Source organism: Arachis hypogaea, chromosome 6, assembly GCF_003086295.3.
Source record: "Arachis hypogaea cultivar Tifrunner chromosome 6, arahy.Tifrunner.gnm2.J5K5, whole genome shotgun sequence".
NCBI classification, from domain to species: domain Eukaryota; kingdom Viridiplantae; phylum Streptophyta; class Magnoliopsida; order Fabales; family Fabaceae; genus Arachis; species Arachis hypogaea.
The window spans coordinates 40,053,261-40,068,450 of NC_092041.1; positions in this window are offsets into that span (position 1 = coordinate 40,053,261).

Here is a 15,190-nt window from a genome sequence, read left to right on the forward strand (position 1 = left end):
GCCACTTTGGCTTTTTCTTTCCCTTTTTCTTTCTGTTTTTGTTACCAAGGGCTTTTTCATTATTGATAGGAGTTTTTATAACAGCAAGCTAACTCACACTTGAATGAGAATGATATTATGCAACAATTATTTCATGAGTTATGCATTTAATCAAACACATATACCACCACCAACTTCCATTCATACTTATGCAACATTGGATATTTCACTTTTCAATTCAAACCAAACTCTTTTATTTAAGCATATGGGAAACAAAGCAATATTCAAGCTAAGTGATGGATAACAAGCAATATGCAGACTTAGCATTTTTAACAAGCAATTTCACTTGCAACTAGATGAACACTTTAGCAAGACATGCAATGGTTCCCATGTTCGAAACAATACACAGCAGCAAGGATTAAGTTCAGATACAACCTTTGAAGTTGCAGCCCTTTGATTCTTCCTTCTATTGTGTTCTCTTTGAGTTAAGATGCATAGTATCTTCAATTGTTGACTCATGTTCTGCATAATCCTCAAAGTTGCTTGCTTCTCAAGCCCTTAGTTATATGGTTAGTATGCATAAACTGAGTGTGGCTCCAGGATTGATTTTTTTGTGTAGGGACACCAAACTTAATTGTTTGCCACTACCTCAGATGTAACAAGTTAACCATAATTGAAACCATGTATCCTTGCTAAAAGTGAATGAAATTAAAACTAGAAAACAATTCAACAGTTGAATAATATGTTTGATTGCTTGGAGCTAGAATCATGCAAGAGGTGAGAATGTATTAAATGATATTTTTAGTGGAACACCAAACTTAGAAGTTTTCATTCTCCCTCAAATTGTTTTGGTGTGCAACACCAAACTTAACTCTTGCAATGCATACCAATTATTCAACATTTTTATTGAAAAGCTATGAAAAGAAACTACCTCAGGTTGGGTTGCCTCCCAACAAGCGCTCTTTTATTGTCACTAGCTTGACATCTTCATTTTTGCTTCAAGAGGGATTTAGGTTCTGGACCTCCTTTTCTTTGTTCCATTGCCCCCCTAGATACAGTTTTGCTCTATGACCATTTGCTGTAAACTGACTCTTTGTTGCTTCATCTAGCAATTCAAGACTCCCATAAGGAAAAACCTTAGTCACCAAGTATGGACCAGTCCATTTAGACTTAAGCTTGCCAGGGAATATCTTGAGCCGTGAATTATACAGGAGTACTTGTTGTCCAGGTTTGAACTCTTTCTTCAAAATCTTCCTGTCATGCCATCTCTTAGCTTTCTCCTTGTATATCTTGGTATTTTCATAGGCTTCTAGCCTAAACTCATCTAGCTCATTCAGCTGCAACAATCTTTTCTCTCCTGCTGCTTCAGAATCCAAATTTAGAAGTTTAGTGGCCCAAAAGGCTTTATGCTCAAGCTCTACAGGGAGATGACAAGATTTGCCATATAACAGTTGAAATGGGGATTTCCCAATAGGAGTTTTAAAAGCTGTTCTGTATGCCCAAAGTGCATCTTCCAACTTCCTAGCCCAATCCTTTCTTGTGCTACCAACTGTTTTTTCTAGGATCTTCTTTAGTTCCCTGTTTGCTAATTCTGCTTGCCCATTAGTTTGGGGATGATATGGTGTGGCTACCTTATGAATAACTCCATATTTGTGGAGAAGTTTCTCCATTTGTCTATTACAGAAATGGCCACCACCATCACTGATGAGACCCTTGGGCACTCCATATCTAGTAAAGATGTGCTTCTTTAGGAATTAATGGACAATTTGTGCATCACAGGTAGTTGTGGCTATGGCTTCCACCCATTTTGAAACATATTCCACTGCTACCAAGATATATCTAAATGAATAAGAAGGAGGAAAGGGTCCCATGAAATCAATGCCCCATAGATCAAATAATTCTACTTCCAAAATGAAGTTCTGTGGCATCTCGTTCCTTCTTGTTAGTCCTCCTGCTCTTTGACATTCATTACATTGGTGGACAAACTCCCTGGCATCTTTGAAGATGGTTGGCCAATAGAAACCACTTTGTAGAATCTTTGCTGCTGTTCTTTCTGGACCAAAGTGTCCACCATAAGCTGAGCCATGGCAATGCCATAATATATCTTTTGTTTCACTTTCAGGAATACATCTCCTGATTATTCCATCAGAGCACCTTCTGAACAGATAGGGTTCATCCCACAAGAACTTCTTTGCTTCATTGATTAGTTTCCTCACTTGTTGCTTAGTGAATTCTTGCGGTATCTTTCTCCCTACTTTGTAGTTTGCCATATCAGCGAACCATGGTGTTTGTTGGATCAGCATAAGATGTTCATCTGGGAAGCTTTCATTCACAGGTAATGAAGCCTTTTGAATTGTTTCTGGTGGTAGTCTTGACAAATGATCAGCAACTAGATTTTCAGTGCCTTTCCTGTCCCTTACCTCAATGTCAAATTCTTGTAAGAGTAGAATCCACCTGATAAGTCTTGGTTTAGCATCCTGTTTTGACATCAAATACTTGAGAGCAGCATGATCAGTATAAACCACAATTTTAGATCCTATCAAGTACGATCTAAACTTATCAAATGCATAGACTACAGCTAACAATTCCTTCTCTGTTGTAGTGTAATTTTTTTGAGCTTCATTCAATACTTTACTTGCATAATATATGACATGATGCAAGTTTCCCTTCTTCTGTCCAAGTACAGCACCAATTGCAATTTCACTTGCATCACACATGAGTTCAAATGGTAAGTTCCAATCCGGTGGTGTGATAATTGGTGCTGTTGTGAGTTTATGTTTTAAAGTTTCAAAAGCATGCTGGCAATTTTTATCAAAAACAAAAGGTTGATCAATCATTAAAAGGTTACTCAAAGGTTTGGCTATTTTAGAAAAATCTTTGATAAACCTTCTATAAAATTCTGCATGCCCCAAGAAACTTCTAACAGATTTCACATTAGTTGGTGGAGGGAGTTTTTCTATTATTTCTACTTTTGCCTTGTCAACCTCTATTCCTCTTCTTGAAACTTTATGACCAAGAACAATCCCCTCAGGTACCATGAAATGGCACTTCTCCCAGTTCAAAACCAAATTAGTTTCTTGGCACCGTTTCAAAACAAGAGTTAGATGGTTTAGGCAAGTATTGAAACTATCACCAAAAACAGAGAAGTCATCCATGAAAACCTCTAAAAATTTTTCAACCATATCTGAGAAAATGGAAAGCATACACCTTTGAAAAGTGGCTGGGGCATTGCATAATCCGAATGGCATTCTTCTATAGGCAAAAACTCCAACTGGGCATGTGAATGAAGTCTTTTCTTGGTCTTTTGGATCCACCACTATCTGATTATACCCAGAATAACCATCCAGGAAGCAATAATAAGCATGGCCAGCCAACCTTTCAAGCATTTGATCAATGAAGGGGAGTGGGAAGTGATCTTTGCGTGTGGCATCATTCAGCCTTCTATAGTCAATACACATTCTCCACCCTGTCACAGTTCTGGTGGGAATGAGTTCACTCTTCTCATTAACAATGACTGTCATCCCACCTTTCTTTGGCACTACTTGGACTGGGCTTATCCATGAGCTATCAGAAATAGGATATATGATTCCTGCATTCCATAACTTCATCACTTCCTTCTGGACAACTTCCTTCATTGCAGGGTTTAGTCTTCTCTGAGGTTGAATTACTGCTTTGGAATTGTCCTCCAAAAGAATCTTATGCTTGCATACTGTAGGGCTGATGCCTTTCAAGTCATCAATGGTCCATCCTAAGGCATCCTTGTGAGCTCTGAGAACATCAAGAAGCTCTCCTTCTTCTTTCTTTGTCAAAGCTGAATTGATGATCACCGGGAGGCTTTCTGAAGTGCCAAGAAATGCATATTTGAAATGAGAAGGTAATGGCTTCAATTCTTGCTTTTGCACCTCTTCTTTCTTGCTTAGTTCCACTTCTTTGTTTATGAAAGCCTCAGCCACATGTTCCTCTATTGTTTCTTGATTATCTTCTTCTTGCTCATGCTGATCAATGTCTAACATTTCTTCCACCAGGCTCTCTATCATGTCCACCCTCAAATGATCTTCCTTCTCTGGGGGGTGTTGCATTGACTTAAAAATATTGATGATCATTTGCTCATTGTGTACTCTGAAAATCATTTCTCCTTTTTCCACATCAATAATGGCTCTTGCAGTTGCTAGAAATGGTCTACCCAAGATGATTGAATTGTTGCCTTCCTCATCGGTATCTAGGATTACAAAGTCTGCAGGGAAGATAAACTCTCCAACCTTTACTAGCAAATTTTCCACAATTCCATTTGGTGTCTTGATTGATCTGTCTGCCATGACTAGTGACATCCTGGTGAGTTTGAGCTCTTCTATGGCCAACTTCTTCATCATGGACAAGGGCATTAAGTTGATACTAGCTCCAAGATCACAAAGAGCTTTGTCCAAGGATAGTTTGCCTATAGTGCATGACACTACAAAACTCCCTGGATCCTTGAGTTTTGGTGGGATTCCCTTTTGGAGCACGGCACTACATTCCTCACTAAGCATCACCGTTTCCTTCTCATTCCAATCTCTTTTCTTGTTGATGAGCTCCTTTAAGAACTTGGCATATAAAGGCATTTGCTCCAAAGCTTCTGCCAAAGGTATGTTGATTTCCAACTTCTTGAAAGTTTCAAGAAATTTGTGAAAGTGCTGATCCTTTGTTTCCTTGTGAAATCTCTGTGGATAAGGTAGTGGTGGTGTTGGGCTCTTCTCCACTTGATGCTGTTTTGGGGTTGGTTTTTCCATGATTTGTTTTCCTTTCTTCAAATTATGTGGTTTGCTTTCTTCCTCTGTGAGTTTTTCTGGAGCATTCTTGCTTATCATGTCTTTGTTGATGGCTTCATCATTCTTTGTTGGCTCAGTGTCATTCTCCATAAGCTTCTTTGTTGCTCCTTGGTTACCATCCACTAACATCTTTCCACTTCTTAGTTGCACGACCTTGCATTCTTCCTTTGGGTTGGGAATGGTGTCACTAGGTAGTGAACTTGATGGTTTTTCAACAGAAATCTTCTTAGAGATTTGTCCAATCTGCCTCTCTAGGTTCTTCATGGAGGCTTCTTGGTTCTTGGTTGTCAATTCTTGGTTCTTCATCAGTTTCTCCATGAGCAGCTCTAGATTGGTGATTCTCTGTGAATCTTATGAAATGGGTTGATTTTGGGGTGTTGATGGATTAAGATAAGTGTTTTGGTTAGTTGGGTGGTTATTGGGTGGGTATTGGTTAGAATTTGGGTAGTTGTTTTGTGGTTTTCTGTATGAATTTTGGTTAGTGTTTGGCTGGGGGTTGTGGTTTGTGTTTTTCCAATTATTCTGGCCTGTGTTTCTTTGCCATGGTTGTTGGTTTTGATTATGGTTGTCTCCCCATCTGAGGTTGGGATGGTTCTTCCAAGATGGATTGTAAGTATCTCCATAGACTTCATTTGTTCCAGGATTTTGGTTGTGCATGTATTGGACTTGCTCTTGCTGTTGCTCTTCTTGAGTTTCTTCACTTTGCACCCAAGTGGTTGGAGGTTGGCTTGTGGTGCTCACTGCTGCCACTTGCAAGCCATCAATTCTCTTGGCCATTTGCTCAAATTGTTGTTGAATCTGCTGCTGCATCATCTTGTTCTGAGCTAGAATTGAATCAACTCATTCCAACTCCATTACTCCTCTTCTCTGTGATGGTTGGCGTTGTCTTTGATGAGCAAAGAAATATTGGTTGTTGGCCACCATATCAATGAGGTTTTGAGCTTCCTCTGTGGTCTTCATGAGTTGTAATGAGCCTCCGGTAGAGTGATCAAGAGCTTCTTGAGCTTTAAGAGTGAGCCCCTCATAGAAGTTTTGTAACTTGTCCCACTCAGTGAACATCTCTGGTGGACATTTCCTCAATAGAGCCTTATACCTTTCCCATGCTTCATATAAGTTCTCAGCCTCCAATTGAGTGAACGTTTGAACCTCAGTCTTCAACCTTAGGATTCTTTGAGGTGGATAGAATTTGGCAAGAAACTTGCTCACTAAATCATCCCAAGTGTTGATGCTTTCTTTTGGAAAGGTCTCTAGCCATTGAGTGGCTTTATCTCTGAGAGAGAATGGGAAGAGCAGCAACTTGTAGCTATCAGGGGGCACACCATTTGTTTTCACTGTGTCACAGATTCTCAAGAAGGTGGATAGATGTTGATTTGGATCCTCCAAAGGCCCTCCTCCAAAAGAACAATTGTTTTGAACCAGAGTGATGAGTTATGGCTTGAGTGCAAAATTGTTTGCATTGACATTGGGAGGAAGAATGCTACTCCCACAATGCCTAGCATTTGCAAATGTATATGAAGCCAAGACTCTTCTCTGTTGTTGATTATTGTTGGCTCCTTCTCCTGGTTGATTGGTATCTCCTTCCATCTCTTGGAATTCCTCCTCAGATTCTTCTTCTCCAACAACGTTCTTCCCTCTTTCGGCTCTTCTTATTCTCCGAAGAGTCCTTTGATCAATTTCAGAGATGATAGGGGAAGATCTTCCTATACCTGACATACAAACACACAACAATAAACACACAAACTCAGAAAGCCAATGAAACTTCACTCTATAGCTAGAATGAAGTTTTAGTTAGTTTAAGCAAAAATTCAAACAGTTAGTGTGTTAGTAAGAATTAGAATAACAGAAAAGAAAAAGTGCTTAATCTAGACCTCCACTTCACTTAATCATTGTCAATCTATTTCAATCCCCGGCAACGGTGCCAAAAACTTGATGTGTGGAAAACGATCCAACACAAAACTCACCGGCAAGTGTACCGGGTCGCATCAAGTAATAATAACTCACATGAGTGAGGTCGATCCCACAGGGATTGAAGGATTGAGCAATTTTAGTTTAGTGGGTGATTTAGTCAAGCGAATCAAGTTTTGGTTGAGTGATGTGTGTTTAACGAGAAGTAATGACAGCAAATGTAAAGGGGGAAGGGAAAAGTGCAGTAAATTAAAGAACAGGAAGATAAATTTGCAGAAGCTTAAAGAACAAGAAAGTAAATGACTGAAACTTAAAGTGCAAGAAATGTAAATTACAGTAACTTAAATGGCAAGAAAGATAACTGGCTTGAATATAAAAGGGGTTTGAGGACTGGGATTGCAGAATCTAAACCAAGAGAAAGTAAATTGCAACAATTAAGAGAGCAAAAATTGAATCAGAAGCAATAAGCATTCAAACAGAAAGGAAATAAAATGTAGCAGAGGTTCACAGAAGAACTAAAAGTAAAATTGGGTCTCAGGTCTCAAGAGACTAGGTAGCAGAGCCTAGATCTCTATTTGCCTTCCTAGATCCAAGTTAGCAAAGCAATTGACAAGAATTAGAAGAGAAAGCAGTAGAAGAACAGAAATCAGATTCAATTATGCAGAAAACAAATTGAAAAGAGTTTGAATGGGAATTGAGACAGAATTTCCTCAATTTCACACACCCAAAACTCAGAAACAGAAGAGTAGAATTGCCCAAGTACGAATGAGGAAGGAGATCAGTCAATTCTCCCTTGATCCTCTTAGTGCTCGGTCAAGTCTCTCAAGAAAGCTCAAAGAAAGTGCAAATTCAAAGGCTAAACCAAAAGTAAGTCAAAAGGTAAAAAAATTCCAAAAAAAAAGGTCCTCATTACATCAAACTAGCTTCTATTTATACACTTTCTATTCTTGGATTTTGGGATTTGGATGGGCTTTTGATTTGGTGAAGAAATGAATTCAAATGGATTTTTAATTTGAATTTTTGGCCCATTAAAAGTCACTCCCAGGAGGCTGCCCTGCCCTTGTGGAGGGCAGGGCAGAAAATTGGTGCATGGTGGTGCGTCCGTGGTGCGGCTGGTGCGGCCTTGTGCGAGTTTGGTGCGCCCTGATGCGTGGAACGCTGCCCTGCCCGCGCCAAGGGCAGGGCAGGAAAAGTTGGCGCGCCAGATTTGAGCTTGGTGCATAGGATGCTGCCCTGCCCTCGCGGAGGGCAGGGCAGAAAAAATTGGTGCTGCCAGGAGAGGATTGTGGTGCGCGCTGGTGCTGCCAGGAGAGGATTTGGTGCGCCAGATTTGTGTGTGGTGCGCCAAGATCGTGCGCCAATCCAAATACTGCCCTGCCCGCGCCAAGGGCAGGGCAGAGTTCCCTCTTCCACGTCCCGTGTTCGAAACACGGCTGGGGCACAAATTCAATTAATTTCCTTGGCTTCTTGGCACGGCAATCAACCTTAGTTCTTGGCTTCCTCATGGTTCCTTGTTCGATCCTTGTAGCATGCATGGGTGACATTTTTCCCTTGAATTTCTTCCTTAGAGAGCCCGATTCTGCCCTCCACAAGGGCAGGGCAAGGTTCTCTTCCTCTTGGTCCCAAGGCACATTTTGTGCTCTGCCCTTGTAGTGGGCAGGGCAGAGTTGCCTTCTCTTCTTGGTTCTCTTATGTTGCCCTCCTAGAGGGCAGTCTGCCCTTGTGGAGGGCAATGTTGCCTCCCCCTTAGCATGCGGCACGCTTCTTATTGCTTCGGCCACGCTTTCCTTTCCTTAGGCTACACTTCTTAGGCCACGCTTTTCCTTTTCTTTTCTTTTCTTCACCTACAATAAACCAAAACAACCACTCCAAGTATCACTAAATTCAAGAGGCTTATAAATCAATTAAAATTCAATTAAAATTAGCTCAAACCTCATGATTTAACATTAATTTCATGGTGGTTGCTTGATTTAGAGAAGTTATGCATTTTCACTCCAAATCACTTACTTAGGATGCAAGAAAGTGCATAAATGCTAACAAAACAAGTGAAATTAGCTTGAAAAATGGGTATATGATGACTTGTCATCAACCTTGTGGAGGGGCAATGGCTTGCCTTTCCCTCCCTTTTATGTGCCCACGCCTTTTTTCCTCCTTTGGCCACACTTTCTTAGGCGACACTTTCTATTTTCTTCTTTTCTTCACCTACAATCAACCAAAATAACCACTCAAAGTATCACTAAATTCACAGGGCTTACAAATCAATTAAGAATCAATTAAATTCAGCTTAAACCTTATGAGTTAACATTAATTTCATGGTGGTTGTTTGATTTAAAGAAGTTATGCATTTTCATTCCAAATCACTTACTTAGGATGCAAGAAAGTGCATAAAGACTAATAAAACAAGTGAAATTAGCTTGAAAAATGGGTATATGATGACTTGTCATCACAACACCAAACTTAAATCTTGCTTGTCCCCAAGCAAGCATCAAAATTAAGAGCAATTGAAATGAATTAAGAAAAGAACACATATCCTTATTACGCATATAGCAGAACTTGATTTATGGAGTCTTTATGCAGACAATGATAACTCAATTATTGTTGCTGTTACATAATATACATCTTTCCTCAAAGGCTTGCTAAACTTGCTGTTATAAGACTTTTTTTTTATTGCTCCCTTGCTAACTTTTCTTGGCTTTTAATGCTTAACAGGCTTATTATTCTTTTGGAGGTTTGGTGTCAAATGTTGCAGTAGTAGCCTTTGGCTTTATTTTTTTCTTTCACTCAACATCTTTCCACCACTGACACATGGCTCACTATTTCTTCCTAGGATCATTGATGCCCAGCATCTCTTTGGATAACTAAATGTTCTGTATCTAAGTTGCTCTTTATTGTGGACTTTCAATTGGCCATCCCAAATCAGTTGATCTAAGTGACCGGGTTTTAAAATACCCCTTAGAATTTACTCATCCAAGCATATCTTAGTACAAGAACACCACAGGCATATGTCCTAGGGTCCAAGCTATTGGTGTCCAACCCTTAATTTTTTGTTTTTCTTGCCACTTTGGCTTTTTCTTCTTCCTTTTCTTTCTGTTTTTGTTCTCAAGGGCTTTTTCTTTATTGATAAGAATCTTTATAACAGCAAGCTAACTCACACTTTAATGGAAATGATATTATGCAACAATTATTTCATGAGTTATGCATTTAATCAAACACATATACCACCATTAACTTCCATTCTTACTTATGCAACATTGGATATTTCACTTTTCAATTCAAACAATTCTCTTTTATTTAAGCATATGGGAAACAAAACAAATTTCAAGCTAAGTGATGGATAACAAGAATTATGCAAATTTAGCATTCTTAACAAACAATTTCACTTGCAACTAGATAAACACTTTAGCAAGATATACAATGGTTTCCAGATTCAAAACATTTCACAGCAGCAAGGATTAAGTTTAGATACAACCTTCGAAGTTGCAGCCCTTTGATTCTTCCTTCTGTTGTGTTCTCTTTGAGTATGCATAATGTCTTCAATTGTTGACTTATGTCCTGCATAATTCTCAAAAGTTGCTTGCTTCTCAAGCCCTTAAGTGCATGGTTAGTATGCATAATCTGAGTGTGGTTCCTGGATTTATTTTGGTGTGGGAACACCAAACTTAATTGTTTGCCACTGCCTCTTATGCAACAATTTAACCATATGTGAAACCTTGTGTCCTTGCTAAAGATTAATGAAATTAAAGCTAGAAAGCAATTTAAACAGTTGAATAATGTGTTTGGTTGCTTGGAGCTAGCATCATGCAAGAGGTGAGAATGTGTTTTTAAATGAGATTTTTGGTGGAACACCAAACTTAGAATCTTTCATTCTCCCTTAAATTGTTTTGGTGTGCAACACCAAACTTAGCTCCTTGCAATGCATACCAATTATTCAACATTTTTATTGAAAAAGCTATGAAAAGAAAACTACCTCAGGTTGGGTTGCCTCCCAACAAGCGTTCTTTTATTGTCACTAGCTTGACATCTTCTATTTTTCACTTCAAGGAGGATTTAGGTTCTGAACCTCTTTTTCCTTGTTCCATTGTCCTCCTAGGTATAGTTTTGCTCTATGACCATTTGCTGTAAACCGACTCTTTGTTGCTTCATCTAGCAATTCAATACTCCCATAAAGAAAGACCTTAGTTACCAAATATGGACCAGTCCACTTAGACTTAAGCTTGCCAGGGAATATCTTGAGTCGTGAGTTGTACAAGAGTACTTGTTGTCCAGGTTTGAATTCTTTCTTCAAAATCTTCCTGTCATGCCATCTCTTGGCTTTTTCCTTGTATATCTTGGTATTTTCATAGGCTTCTAGCCTAAACTCATCCAGCTCATTTAGCTGCAACAACCTTTTCTCCCCTGTTGCTTCAGAATCCAGGTTTAGAAGTTTAGTAGCCCAAAAGGCTGTGTTCAAGCTCTACAGGGAGATGACAAGATTTGCCATATAACAGTTGAAATGGGGACTTCCCAATAGGAGTTTTGAAAGCTGTTCTGTACGCCCAAAGTGCATCTTTCAACTTCCTGGCCCAATCCTTTCTTGTGCTACCTACTGTTTTTTCTAGGATTTTCTTCAGTTCCCTGTTTGCTAATTCAGCCTGCCCATTAGTCTGAGGGTGATATGGTGTGGCCACCTTATGAATAACTCCATATTTATGGAGAAGTTTCTCCATTTGTTTGTTACAAAAATGACCACCACCATCACTGATGAGACCCTTGGGTACTCCATATCTAGTATAGATGTGTTTTTTTAGGAATTGAAGGACAATTTGTGCATCACAGGTAGTTGTGGCTATGGCTTCCACCCACTTTGAAACATACTCCACTGCTACCAAGATATATCTGAATGAATAAGAAGGGGGAAAAGGTCCCATGAAATCAATGCCCCATAGATCAAACAATTCTACTTCCAAAATGAAGTTCTGTGGCATCTCATTCCTTCTTGTTAATCCTCCTGCTCTCTGGCATTCATTACATTGGTCAATAGAAACCGCTTTGCAATATCTTTGCAGCTGTTCTTTCTGGACCAAAGTGTCCACCATAAGCTGAGCCATGGCAATGCCATAATATATCTCTTATTTCACTCTCAGGGACACATCTCCTGATTATTCCATCAGAGCATCTTTTGAACAGATAAGGTTCATCCCACAAGAACTTCCTTGCTTCATTGATTAGTTTCTTCACTTGTTGCTTAGTGAATTCTTGAGGTATCTTCCTCCCTACTTTGTAGTTTGCTATATCAGCGAACCATGGTGTTTGTTGGATCAGCATAAGATGTTCATCTGGGAAGCTTTCATTCACAGGTTGTGAAGCCTTTTGAATTGTTTCTTGTGGCAGCCTTGACAAATGATCAGCAACTCGGTTTTCAGTGCCTTTCCTGTCCCTTACCTCAATGTCAAATTCTTGTAGGAGTAGAATCCACCTGATAAGTCTTGGTTTAGCATCCTGCTTTGACATCAAATACTTGAGGGCGGCATGATCAGTATAAACCACAATTTTAGATCCTATCAAGTACGATCTAAACTTATCAAATGCATAGACTACAGCTAACAATTCCTTTTCTGTTGTAGTGTAATTTTTTTGAGCCTCATTCAATACTTTACTTGCATAATATATGACATGATGCAAGTTTCCCTTCTTTTGTCCAAGTACAGCACCAATTGCAATATCACTTGCATCACACATGAGTTCAAAAGGTAAGTTCCAATCCGGGGGTGTGATAATTGGTGCTGTTGTGAGTTTATGTTTTAAAGTTTCAAAGGCATGCTGGAAATTTTCATCAAAAACAAAAGGTTTATCAATCATTAACAGGTTACTCAAAGGTTTGGCTATTTTAGAAAAATCTTTGATAAACCTTCTATAAAATCCTGCGTGCCCCAAGAAACTTCTAACAGATTTCACATTAGTTGGTGGAGGGAGCTTTTCTATTATTTCCACTTTTGCCTTGTCAACCTCTATCCCTTTTCTTGAAACTTTATGACCAAGAACAATCCCCTCAGGCACCATGAAATGGCACTTCTCCCAGTTCAAAACCAAATTAGTTTCTTGGCACCGTTTCAAGACAAGAGTTAGATGGTTTAGGCAAGTATTGAAATTATCACCAAAAACAGAGAAGTCATCTATGAAAACCTCTAAAAATTTTTCAACCATATCTGAGAAAATGGAGAGTATACACCTTTGAAAAGTGGTTGGGGCATTGCATAATCCGAATGGCATTCTTCTATAAGCAAAAACTCCAACTGGGCATGTGAATGAAGTCTTTTCTTGATCCTTTGGATCTACCACTATCTGATTATACCCAGAATAGCCATCCAGGAAGCAATAATAAACATGGCCTGCCAACCTTTCAAGCATCTGATCAATGAAAGGAAGTGGGAAGTGATCTTTGCGTGTGGCATCATTCAGCCTTCTATAGTCAATACACATCCTCCACCCTGTCACAGTTCTTGTGGGAATGAGTTCACTCCTCTCATTAATAATGACTGTCATCCCACCCTTCTTTGGTACCACTTGGACTGGGCTTATCCATGAGCTATCAGAAATAGGATATATGATTCCTGCATTCTATAATTTCATTACTTCCTTCTGGACGACTTCCTTCATTGCAGGATTTAGTCTTCTCTGAGGTTGAATTACTGCTTTGGAATTGTCCTCCAAAAGAATCTTATGCATACATACTGTAGGGCTAATGCCTTTCAGGTCATCAATGGTCCATCCTAAAGCATCCTTGTGAGCTCTGAGAACATCAAGAAGCTCTCCTTCTTCTTTCTTTGTCAAGGATGAGTTAATGATCACTGGGAAGCTCTCTGAAGTGCCAAGAAATGCATATTTGAGATGAGAAGGTAATGGCTTCAGTTCTTGCTTTCGCACTTCTTCTTTCTTGCTTGGTTCCACCTCTTTGCCTATGGACACCCCAGCTGCGTGTTCCTCTATTGTTTCCTGATTGTCTTTTTCTTGCTCATGCTGATTAATGTCTAACATTTCTTCCACCAGGCTCTCTATCATATCCACTCTCAAATGATCTTCCTGCTCAGGAGGGTGTTGCATTGACTTAAAAACATTTATGATCATTTGCTCATTGTGTACTCTGAAAATCATTTCTCCTTTTTCCACATCTATAATGGCTCTTGCAGTTGCTAGAAATGGTCTTCCCAAGATGATTGAATTGTTTCCTTCCTCGTCGGTGTCTAGGATTACAAAGTCCGCAAGGAAGATAAACTCTCCAACCTTTACTAACAAATTTTCCACAATGCCATTTGGTGTCTTGATTGATCTGTCGGCCATGACTAGTGACATCCTGGTGGGTTTGAGTTCTTCTATGGCAAGCTTCTTCATCATGGATAAGGGCATTAAGTTGATACTAGCTCCAAGATCACAGAGAGCTTTGTCCAAGGCTAGTTTGCCTATGGTGCATGACACTACAAAACTCCCTGGATCTTTAAGCTTTGGTGGAATTCCTTTTTGGAGCACGGCGCTACATTCCTCACTGAGCATTACCATCTCCTTCTCATTCCAATCTCTCTTCTTATTGATGAGCTCCTTCAAAAACTTGGCGTACAGAGGCATTTGCTCTAATGCCTCAGCTAAAGGTATGTTGATCTCCAGCTTCTTGAAAGTCTCAAGAAATTTGTGGAAATGCTGATCCTTTGTCTCTTTGTGGAATCTTTGAGGATAAGGTAGTGGGAGTGTCAAGCTTTTCTCCCCTTGAAGTTGTCTTGGAATTGGTTCTTCCATGATCTGCCTTCCTTTCTTCAGACTTTGTGGTCTGTCTTCTTTTTCAACCTGTTTCTCGTCACTCTCTTTAGGCTTCTTGGTGGCTTCTTCATCCTTCAGCAGTATTTTCCCACTCCTCAACTGTATTGCCTTGCATTCCTCTTTTAGGTTAGGAATGGTGTCACTTGGTAGTGAGCTTGATGGTTTTTCAACAGAAATTTGTTTGGAGATTTGCCCAATTTGCCTTTCTAAGTTCTTCATGGAAGCTTCTTGGTTCTTTGTTGTCAATTCTTGGTTTTTCATCATCTTCTCCATGAGCAGCTCTAGATTAGTGATCCTCTGGGATTCTTGTGAAATTGGTTGGTTTTGGGGTGTTGTTGGATGATGATAAGTGTTTTGGTTAGTTGGGTGGTTATTGGGTAGGTGATGGTTAGAGTTAGGGTAATTGTTTTGTGGTTTTTTGTATGTATTTTGGTTAGTGTTTGGCTGGGGGTTGTGGTTTGTGCTTTTCCAATTATTTTGACTTGAATTTCTTTGCCATGGCTGCTGAATTTGATTGTGGTTATCTCCCCATCTGAGATTGGGATGGTTCTTCCAAGAAGGGTTATAAGTATCTCCATAGACTTCATTAGTTCCAGGATTTTGGTTGTGCATGTATTGGACTTGCTCTTGCTGTTGCTCCTCTTGAATTTCTTCATTTTGCCCCCAAGTAGTTGATGGTTGGCTTGTGGCACTTACTGATGCAACTTGCAAGC